We start from the raw sequence: 12,689 nt of genomic DNA on the forward strand, positions 1-12,689 counted from the left end.
TTATTTACTGATATAATTTCATACGAGTCTCAATCCCGAATGCTGGTAAAATCAAAATGATCTACTGTTGTATAAAAAAGAACAGCTTTCCGTACAACTTGACTGTGCACTGGACAACAGGTACAACGTTTTTGAAAGGTAAATAACGAATTCATAAACTGAGTGGGCAAGACAGAAAGAAATTGAGAAATACAAAATCACCTTATCGTGAACAAGTACATTTTTGGCGCGATTCTTCGGAACTGCCTTCAAATCGTCGCTGTCAATATTGATGAATCTTATTTTAGGAGCTTTCAGGTAGCACTGTGTTTATTCAGATATATTTCTATTCAATAATCACAGTGTCAGTATTCCTTTATTTGTCAGCTGGCTACATGGCACCACCAGAAAACCACCAAATTCCACATTCACTCTGAGATATGCAATCTCCAGACTATTGAGCTCCGTGAGAGTTCGCTATCCGGTGCTAGGCCTATAGACTTTTTTTTCTTCCTTTTTTTCTCTGTCTCTGTATTCCATGATTTTCAGATATTTATTTTTCAAAGATGGTATGATAAGCTCATCCTTGAGATTTACAGCTGTACAATGGAACAGTTGGCAATCATGAAGCCCTACAAGGGGATAACATTCAATCCAGTTGTATGACTGGGGTAGCGTTAATTTATCAATTTACTTTTGGTTTAATAAGTGAAATCTTTTCTTTAATTATTTCCCTTTAGCTCCTCTTACTTCTTCCTAATGAACGCCACATTCTTTGGAAGCTTGAATTTCAAGTCAGTGGCCCCTGTGAGCTTGTTCGATATGAATAGGGTTCATCTTCAGAATAATAATAATGATAATAATAATAATAATATAGATTTTATTGAAAATAATGGCTATTTCAGCAGCGTTTATTTTGTATAGAATTTCCTCTATTCTTCTTATTACTGACTTTTCTTCTGTAGTCAAGTTGGCTATTAAAACGCGTTTTGATAGCCAACTTGAGTATATAAAGAAGAAAAGTCAGTAATAAGAAGAACAGAGAAAATTCTATACAAAATAAACGCGGCTGAAATAGCCATTATTTTCAATAAAACCTGTATTAATGAAGGTTCTGGTCCAGAAGATAATAATAATATAATAATAATAATAATAATAATAATAATAATAATAATAATAATAATAATAATAATAATAAACAGCTATACAACCTACCTGGTGACACTCATAGTAAGTATAAAAAAAAAAAGATCTGCAGTTAGTTAAAAAAAACAAAAAACTTGACTCAAACCTGTTTATCAGTTATCGAACAACGAAAATAAGTATTTTTAGACACATTTCTTCTTTTAACCCAGATAGACGACAGACAGTTACATAAGTATACAGACAGACTGAGAGGGAAAGAAGAGAGATGAATCCCAATAATATTCGCCCTATTTCTTTCCCCCCAGATCAATGCATAACCAGTTCAGATTCCGAGAATCGAAGAGCGCACGCGGGGTATTTGATATTAATATATACGGTCACTGTTACCACAGTTAATGCATACTAAAGCGTAATCCCCAAAGAACATATCCAGCGACGGAACTCATCCGAATGTGTAGGAGGGACAAAGAGATTCGGATAATTTAAGATTCAGATCCCTTTGTTCATCTTCGTTCTGCGGAACAGATCGGATGTGTAAGCAATATCCGTTCAGAGTTTCCACACACGGTAAAAGTGTGGGGAGAGAGAGAGAGAGAGAGAGAGAGAGAGAATACAGTATCTTTCAAGATGGAGTGAAATGAGAGACAGCAGAATAAATATCTATTCAAATAACTCACCTGCAAATAATAACGAGAGAGAGAAGAGAGAGAGAGAGGAAGAGAGAGAGAAGAGAGAGTAGGAAATAAAGTATCTTTTATACTGAGGAAATGGAAGGAGAGACAGAAGAAAGATATATCTACTCACATAAGCTAATCTAAAATCAATTGACAGAGAGAGAGAGAGAGAGAGAGAGAGAGAGAGAGAGAGAGAGAGAGAGAGAGAGAGAGAGAGAGAGAAGTAGAAAATAAAGTGTCTTTTATACAGATGGAATGAAGTGAGAGACAGAAGAAGATATATCTACTCACATAAGCTAATCTACAATGACACAGAGAGAGAGAGAGAGAGAGAGAGAGAGAGAGAGAGAGAGAGTAGAAAATAAAGTAACTTTCAAAATGATGGAATGAAGTGAAAGACAGAAGAAGATATATATACTCAAATAAGCTAATCTACAAATGATAATGATATAATAGATATATATATAATATATATAATATTATATATATATATATATATAATATATATTTAGTAGTATATATGTATGGTATGGATTGTATTGGTGTATATTTATATAATTTATATATATATAATTATATAATTATATATATAATATAATATAAATTTTTAAATTTTTTATATTATATATATAAATATGCTTATATAATATATATATAATATATATAGAGAGATGAAGAGAGAGAGAGAAGCGAGAGAGAGAGAGAGAGAGAGAAAGATAATACTTAAATCTGATGCGCAGTGCCTCTTTTCTTTCAAAATTAAATTTTCTACAATTTGGACGGTTGGTATCCTATAAGAACTTTTGACAACTCGATACTTTTTACTTATTATCTAATCATTAGATTATATATAAACTTCTTTTATATGATGGTGGGGGAGAGCAGACGAAGTCAGAATTTAGAAAATCAGAAAATTTTGGAATTGAAAAACAAAGAAAATAATCTATTCAGTTTAATAAAATTTCTTCTCCATGTGAAACTCACATTTATGAATATGTTATCGGATTCATTCTTTTTGCTTATATTTAATTTAGAAATACATTCAAACACCACCAAGTTAATTAATAATAAGAAAAACACGTCTCCAATAATAATAATAATAATAATAATAATAATAATAATAATAATAATAATAATAATGCACATCTCTTATTGAGGAACAAGCAAATGGCAATTAATTTGACGCGGAAGTTTCCACAAATAAAATGTATACATGCGAAGTAATACCCTGGAATCTCCTTACGCACAAAGAACACGCTCTCCACTCCCCGTGAAAGAAACATTCTCCAATAAGTGACTTTTGGTAAACGAGACAAGAATATTTCCGTGCGACAGTAATAGATGACGCATTTCTTTTCCAAATGCTACGAAAGAGTTGTTGTAATTATCAAAAGAATTATTAAAGACTCGATTAACATTAACCGAGTCGTATTTCTTTTCCAAATGCTACGAAAGAATTCTTTTGATTATCAAAAGAACTATCAAAGACTCATTTGACATTAACCGAGTCGATGGCACGGTTAAGCTATTATTTAATCCTACTTCATCCACAAACATCTAGAGCTACAACAGATCACATCCGAGAGGATTAAACAACTGTTAGATCTCATCTTCAATGCCAATTATCACGTCACCGCCAAAGACTGAAAAAGGCCCCAGACTTTAATTTCAATGTACAGTAACTGGTAGGGCAGCCCTAAGAGAACTCTGCTAGGGCAGACCTAAGACAACTCTGCTAGGTTAGACCTAGGACAAATCTTCTAGGGCAAACTTAGAACAACTCTTCTAGGGTAGACATATGAAAACTCTGCTAGGTAGACATAGGACAACTCATCTAGGGCAGACCTAAGACAACTCTGCTAGGGTAGACCTAGGAAACTCTGCTAAGGTAGACCTAAGACAACTCTGCTAGGGTAGAGACCCCAGGACGCCTCAAAACTTCAGCAGCTATATTCTGCAGCCTTCACCACGTCCAAATAACTGTGATAGTGAAGTATATAACTTCGACGACTAAACCAATCTTTACACAAACTGGTACCATATCATTAAATTAGAAAAAAAAACTTCTTTCTTAACAAGTACTATGACCATATATCTACAGTGAAACTTTCAAGAACATAGAGTCAAACAAGTATTGAACAGGTTTTATGGGCAAAATGGCTTCGCCTGACGAATGACTTCATTCAGAGCAGAAAAGATTTTTCTTTTTACAGAAGTTTCATCTTGTTAGAACACAGACTAATGGTCTAAATTACTTTCCGGTTTCAAAAATACAACAACGAAACAACAACTTAATTCATATTCATAGAATGTGGATAAACCTCTAATATCTCTGTATTATTTACAATTTATTACTGTGATCTCTATTCTCTTTATAAGTCATCTCTGAGCTGCCTTTCCTTTGGGGATGAAAAACGCACAGTGGAACTTTATCACACGAATGAAACATACTACATACGTATACTACGAGATATACTGTATCATGAATAATATAATCGCAAGTCCCCAAGTCCCAGTAGGCTCCATATCCAACGCTGATTGCCTTCCCTATTAATGCCTAATTAGTCAATTAGGTTCCCTTCCAGAAATTAATTATTCAAGAATGTACACGACTCTTCCATCACACCAATTTCTTGAATGACTACTGGGCTCTTACTAAACCTTTTGGGGATCCCACTCTCGCGTCTGTCCTTGAGGAATAATAAACAACTGATTTATTATGTCTAATGACTCGAGTGATATGACAATAAATCCCACTGAAACATGTTGGGGGAATGTTGCGGAGTAAATGGAATATATATCAGCGGTCTGGTTAAATCCACATGCATGATTAATGGAATGTCTATGCAGTTGAGTGAGTGTTTAAACGGCAACTGTTTGGTGAACTTGATATATATCACCTGCAACGATCTCTGAACGAAGATCAGCTCGCGTTTATAAATGACCTGAGTTAAATACGGAGTTTATAAATATTTCCAGTTGTTTTAACGCAGAAAACCACCTGTCTAAAACGATAGGATTTCTACATACGCACAGAGAAAATCTGATAATAGTCAGTTTTATTCTAGTAACAAAAAAAAAAAAAAAAAAAAAAAAAAAAAAAAGATGAATCTTTTTTGCTTAACGATGGTGACCAAGTAGAGCAAACAGCAATCCACGTCTTCATAAATAAACCTTACAAATGAATCCTTTCCAATAATCTCTTACTACGTAGGCTTACGAAGTCGAGAAGGAACGCTTAGGCCAAGCTATCCACTGATGATCATCTCTGGATGATTATTTATTATATATTAATAATATCTAAAACTGGCTTCTATGGATGAAGGCTGGACGATTTCTCGACTGTTAAATAAGTTTTTCACTTATTACTAAGAATAATGAATTTTCAAACCTTAATGAATAATATTTGGCGATCCAGTGCATTAGGTTAAGTTTCTGATTTCTGATGGTTTGACTATTTGGTTTCATATCATGATGAACTAGACGGGTTATGAGAAAATCTACGGGAACGATAATATGTTTCCTAAAGCCTATTGGTCCTACAAACAAGCAAGAGGAATAATAATAATAATAATAATAATAATAATAATAATAATAATAATAATAATAATAATAAGTAATCACAGACTGAATCAAATATAGAAAATAGCGGAAATAAATTCTGAACAGCGACTGTTGAAAGGGTTTGAATAAGACAACCAAGATTATATTGTTTAACTCTCTTTACCTAACTCGCGGTTTCGCTACCGACAACCACAGCCCAAAAGCGGTAACCATTTCATAGGAAATGCACGTGGTATATCGGCTGAAAATATAATGCAAGCTTCCAGATAGAGAGAGAGAGAGAGAGAGAGAGAGAGAGAGAAGTTACAAGGTGCTACAAGAATTAGGATGTCTCAAAGACTTGTTAGTCCATCCGAGGAGACATCGTATCTGTAAAAGCAGGTTTTACTGTGCATCCACAGTGTCCCAATGACTTGGTTTAGCTTTCGTTTAAACTCTTCTACACTGTTGCTGTTGAAAACTTCTGGGGGCAGTTTATTCAGTGTCACGTCACATATCTTGTATGTAAAGAAGTTCCCACAATGGGATGTGTTGTATCTCTTTAGTTCTAGTATGCATCCATTATTTCTTGTCTGGTTTTCGTTTAATGTAAATAGGTTACTGTCTTTTGTTATGCCTGTCAGTATTTTATATGTTTCTTTTAGTTGTCCTCGCAATAGTCGTGTTTCTAAGAGAGAGAGAGAGAGAGAGAGAGAGAGAGAGAGAGAGAGAGAGAGAGAGAGAGAGAGAGAGAAATCAAATAAAATACTCGTAAAGCTCTAATCGTCTCAGGCCCCGATATTTACACAATTCAATGTGACATTTCAACAACAACATTATAAAGAGAGTGACGGTACGCCCTCTGGGAATTAGAGAGAAAAGTCACAAAGAAGGTCAGAAGAAGAAGAAGAAGAAGAAGATGAAGAATAAGAAGAAGAAGAAGAAGAAGAAGAAGAAGAAGAGGGAGTGGATGAAACACAAAAAGAAGAAAAGGAGTAGGATAAGAAGAGAAAGAATCTTTTCATGAATTCCTCAAAAGGGCGTAGAATGGGTTATCGAAGGTATAGGAGTTGGAATATTTCAAGAGATTCTCCCACAGGAGAAGTTTTCATGGAACCTTCAATTAATGTAGCTTTCTGCTCTTCTTTTATCCTCCCACTTGGTAGATTAATAATAATAATAATAATAATAATAATAATAATAATAATAATAATAATAATAAGAGGTTAATATCAGGAGAGGGATCTTCCAGGGCGACTCACTGTCCCCACTACTCTTCGTAGTAGCCATGATTCCCATGACAAAAGTACTACAGAAGATGGATGCCGGGTACCAACTCAAGAAAAGAGGCAACAGAATCAACCATCTGATGTTCATGGACGACATCAAGCTGTATGGTAAGAACATCAAGGAAATAGATACCCTAACCCAGACTGTAAGGATTGTATCTGGGGACATCAGGATGGAGTTTGGAATAGAAAAATGCGCCTTAGTCAACATACAAAAAGGCAAAGTAATGAGAACTGAAGGGATAAAGCTACCAGATGGGAGCAACATCAAACACATAGATGAGACAGGATACAAATACCTGGGAATAATGGAAGGAGGAGATATAAAACACCAAGAGATGAAGGACACGATCAGGAAAGAATATATGCAGAGACTCAAGGCGATACTCAAGTCAAACTCAACGCCGGAAATATGATAAAAGCCATAAACACATGGGCAGTGCCAGTAATCAGATACAGCGCAGGAATAGTGGAATGGACGAAGGCAGAACTCCGCAGCATAGATCAGAAAACCAGGAAACATATGACAATACACAAAGCTACACCCAAGAGCAAATACGGACAGACTAATACATAACACGAAAGGAAGGAGGGAGAGGAACTACTAAGTATAGAGGACTGCGTCAACATCGAAAACAGAGCACTGGGGCAATATCTGAAAACCAGTGAAGACGAGTGGCTAAAGAGTGCATGGGAAGAAGGACTAATAAAAGCAGACGAAGACCCAGAAATATACAGAGACAGGAGAAAGACAGAAAGAACAGAGGACTGGCACAACAAACCAATGCACGGACAATACATGAGACAGACTAAAGAACTAGCCAGCGATGACAATTGGCAATGGCTACAGAGGGGAGAGCTAAAGAAGGAAACTGAAGGAATGATAACAGCGGCACAAGATCAGGCCCTAAGAACCAGAATATGTTCAAAGTACGATAGACGGAAATAACATCTCTCCCATATGTAGGAAGTGCAATACGAAAAGTGAAACCATAAACCACATAGCAAGTGAATGCCCGGCACTTGCACAGAACCGGTACAAAAAGAGGCATGATTCAGTAGCAAAAGCCCTCCACTGGAGCCTGTGCAAGAAACATCAGCTACCTTGCAGATAAGTGGTACGAGCACCAACCTGAAGGAGTGATAGAAAACGATCAGGCAAAGATCCTCTGGGACTATGGTATCAGAACGGATAGGTGATACGTGCAAACAGAACCAGACGTGACGTTGATTGACAAGGTCAAGAAGAAAGTATCACTCATTGATGTCGCAATACCATGGGACACCAGAGTTGAAAGAGAAAGGAGATTGGGATTAAGGTAAGTCAAGATCTGAAAATAGTAAATAAGAAGGATATGGGATATGCCAGTGGAAATCGTACCCATAATCATAGGAGCACTAGGCACTATCCCAAGATCCCTGAAAAGGAATCTAGAAAAACTAGAGGCTGAAGTAGCTCCAGGACTCATGCAGAAGAGTGTGATCCTAGAAACGGCACACATAGTAAGAAGAGTGATGGACTCCTAAGGAGGCAGGATGCACTGGCAACCCAACCCCACACTATAAATACCACCCAGTCGAATTGAAGGACTGTGATAGAGCAAAAAAAAAAAAAATAATAATAATAATAATTAGGGAAAACTGGGAGACCCAATATAAAATTGACTCAAATGGTGCAGCAATCGCTTTTAACGGACTTTGTAATAATTAATAAATAATAATAATAATAAATAATAATAATAAATAATAATAAATAATAATAATAATAATAAGGAAAACTAAGCAGACCTAATATGAAATTAACTTAAACGACGCAGCCATCATTTTTAACAGAACTTTAATAATAATAAAAATGAAACAATAACTTCTTTCAGTTTTCTTCTGAAGATTGAAAAAGAAACCCATAAAATCACTGTGTATAACTTGCTTACTTGTAAGTATTTACATATTATTTTACAAGTAAGCAAGGTATACATAGTAATTTTGTGGGTTTGTTTTTTTAATAATAATAGTAATAATAATAATACAACAAATGACAAAATAACGAAAAAATAATAATAAATCTAAACGTTCGATGCTTCAAGGACATTGATTCAAAAGCATACACATAACATGAAAGGTAAATAAAACCTGTTTTAGAACATCAACGGCCAGAATAAGGACATTGCAGTCTGCGTCTGACAAAGATGTATCACAAACTTGCGTTTAATTATTATTATTATTATTATTATTCTTATTATTATTATTATTATATACAAAAATAAAACTTTCTCTTGTATCCCAGTTGAGGAAAGGTTGTAGGCAGGTTTAAAACAAATTGCGTGAACAATTTACAAAGAGATTCTGTAAGTTAATTCTCTGATAGCATTTCTAATTTCATGCTTCAATCAACATTGGAAAAATCGCTTCATTCCAGGAATTTTTATTCTTGGAATAACACCCCTGACAAAATTACATTACTCTACAAATACTGACTGGACCGAGTTACGGACTATTCATTCCATAAATGCTACATACCACGAGTCAAGATTATTATTATATTATTATTTATTATTTGGGGGGGAGAGGCTATCACAGTCCTCTAATTCGACTGGGTAGTATTTATAGAGTGGGGCTCCGGGATGCATCCTGCCTCCTTAGGAGTCCATCATTTTTCTTACTATGTGCGCTGTTTCTAGGAGCTCACTCTTCTGCATGAGTCCTGGAGCTATTTCAGCCTCTAGTTTTTCCACATTCCTTTCCAAGGATCTTTGGATCGTGCCTAGTGTTCCTATGATTATGGGTACAATTATTACTATTATCATTATATTATAATTATTATAATTATTATTATTATTATTATTATTATTACTATTCAGAAGGTGAATCCTATTCATATGGAACAAGCCCATATGGGCCGACTTGAAATTCAAACTTCCAAATAATATGGTGTTCATTCGGAAGATGTAAACATAAGGTGATGGGAAAATACAGAAGAAGAGGTCTATCTGTATGTATGTGTATATATATATATATGTATATATATATATATATATATACGTATATATATATATACATATATATATATATATATACATATATATATATATCATATATATATATATATATATATATATATATATATATATATATATATATATATATATACACATACATACAAGATAGACCTCTTCTTTCTGTATTTCCCATCACCTTATGTTACATCTTCCGAATAAGAACACCATATTATTTGGAAGTTTGAATTTCAAGTCGGCCCATATGGGCTTGTTCCATATGAATAGGATTCACCTTCTGAATAGTAATAATAATAATAATAATAATTATAATAATTATAATAATAATACAGAAATACAGAAAGAAGAGGTCTATCTGTATAAGTGTATATATATATATATATATCTACATATATATATATATATATATATATATATATATATATATACATACAAGATAGCACCTCTTCTTTCTGTATTAATATAATATATATATATATATATATATATATATATATATATATATTATATATATATATATATAATATTAAATGAAATTTTATTAAAATGCAAGGAGGGTAGTATTAGGGCAGTAATGCATTACATCTTCGCTTGAACTTCTGAGGTTCCAACTGCACGACATCCAAAGGGAGACTGGTCCACAGTCCAACGATGCGGGGAATAAAGGACCTCTGGAACTGAGACATAATCTTAAACTATACTAATCCCTTAAAAAGTGATTATTCAGCGCCTCAGAAGCCATCCTCACAATATGCGGCAAGAGGTTCCTTTGCAAGAAATGAGAACTTGCCTACCTCCGGTCAATAAAATGAATTGCTTTACTGTTGTCTAGTTAAAAACTTGGTTATTTTCAATCTGATTCCAAAAATAAAATTCGAATACGTACATTTTTACAAAATGGTTGTTCTCTCCATCTTGAATGATTTGATGTGTTGAGGAGCAATTTCTAGAGATGTATACTATAGTAGATTCACATCAACCGTGCATTTGATGTCTAGGCCAGTCCCTTACGACGCTCCTGATTGGCTGTTGATAAGCCAGTCACAGGGCTGGAAACTCTCAGGCTCTCTCGAGAGTTCACATAGTCATGATGTACGTAGGTTCCACCTCTCCTGAGGGATACATCTTTCAGGAGAGGTGGAACATACATCCTGCCTATGTGAACTTTCGCGAGAGACAGAGTTTCCAGCCCTGTCATTGGCTTATCAACAGCCAACCAGGAGCGTCGTAAGAGACTGGCCTAGACATCAAATGCACGGTTGATGTGAATCTACTATGGTATTGCACCAGCTCGCACACAGGAAATCAGCTCCAGAATGGAATATTTCAGCTCCTTGCTTTTAAAATAACCAATACATATGATTTATCTCATTTTTATCATTTAGGGAAGGACATCTGAAAAGAAACATGAAATATCTTTCCTGAGGGAAAGAGCCCTATCTGCTATCCTTGGCCTTTACTGACATTATTCCTTTTATATATTTGGAAGTTTGACCAAGTCATCCTTCTCGTGCATCCACTTAATCCATCAAGGGACAAAGGATCTTGCAAACTGAGCTGCATACTGCACAGTTTTCAACAGGATCTTGATAACGTCACAAGGAGTATACTTGTATTTATAAGGAAAGAAATCCAACGTTGACCTCTTTAAATATTATCAGCATGAAAGAACGCTAAACGTCAGAGACGTTCTTCCAACATTGAAATAAAAGAAAAAATAAACACTAAGACAAACTGTAGAATGAGATACTCGATAAATTCAGCAAACTGCCAGTGATATTAATCTCCGAGTGCATATAATAACGTCCCACCTCGGCCCAACAGTCAAGTTTCTTACTATCGCAATATAAAAGATTACCAAGGCGGAACTCGCTGGACGGTATTGTATCCTTTAAAGGAAGAGGAACAAGAGAGAGAGAGAGAGAGAGAGAGAGAGAGAGAGAGAGAGAGAGAGAGAGAGAGAGAGAGAGAGAGAGAGAGACGCCTTTAAATGTTTCTAAGCAAGAATGTCATAAAAAATTGGGTGAGAGAGAGAGAGAGAGAGAGAGAGAGAGAGAGAGAGAGAGAGAGAGAGAGAATTCTCATATGAGCGCCATCAAATTGGGAGAGCTCGGAACAAAGAAAAATCTGTTATAATAACTGTATTTATCTTGTAAGACTCATAATTTCTGTCCAACGTTCTAACAACGTTCAATCACACCTACGGATAATATCCTTCGACTAATGTATCCGTGTTCTTATTTTCTTATTTCCATGTATTAAATCATTAGTATTTCTATCCATACTACTAATGATCAGGACACGAAATGCCCTTACCTCTGTACACTTAACAGACTCCACTGTAGACGAAGTTCTATTTTCGAACTCATTGTCATTGAAAACAGATCCTATCTCCCTTTGCTTTATGAAAGACTACGTGGAACGACCCTATTCATCAGACGCTACACGAACCACGAAGAGGCCCTATTCAGCCAAGTTACATGAATCACGCAGCGAAATCAACCAATAGTCTCCGATCTCACCATTACTCATTCTGGTCCGGCTCCTGGGAGCCGAGAAACCTTGTCATTGAACCTGATATACCTGTAAATCATTCATCTGAGCGTGGCTGGCGGTAGCCTTAAGAACCCTCGCGCGGCCGCTCCTCAATCACGGCCTTCATTAACTCCCCGGCAATTAACCTTTCACTATCTCTGTGATTACTCTATCACGGCTCCGACTGACTCTGCTCCATTTGCAATTACCTATTTTTACATGACAAGTCCAAGGAGACGTCATTTCAGACACCGTTATATTGTACGACGGCATTACGAGTCGAACAATGTCAACAGCTGGGTGTACTTTCAACTTCCTCATCGTCTTCATACACACACACACACACACACACACACGCAGGTACAACGACAAGTCAATGGAACAAAGATCTTCCTTGCAACATTTTCCTTCTTTGGTATTACTACGCATAACCCTTATAAATTTTAGCTCTAACTACTACAATTACTATGGATTACTTATAGTGAAAATCTTACAAACATTATACCCAC

The 12,689-nt window shown here is 35.4% G+C and overlaps 1 protein-coding gene across 3 annotated transcripts in view; it reads right to left on the minus strand.

Annotated features, from left to right (window-relative positions):
* LOC135215547 (extracellular sulfatase Sulf-1-like) overlaps positions 1-12,689 on the minus strand; it is a 561,353-nt gene that overhangs the window by 251,907 nt on the left and 296,757 nt on the right. The gene's annotated exons all lie outside the window — the stretch shown is intronic.

The sequence above is a fragment of the Macrobrachium nipponense genome, chromosome 5 (genome assembly GCF_015104395.2).
Source record: "Macrobrachium nipponense isolate FS-2020 chromosome 5, ASM1510439v2, whole genome shotgun sequence".
NCBI lineage: Eukaryota > Metazoa > Arthropoda > Malacostraca > Decapoda > Palaemonidae > Macrobrachium > Macrobrachium nipponense.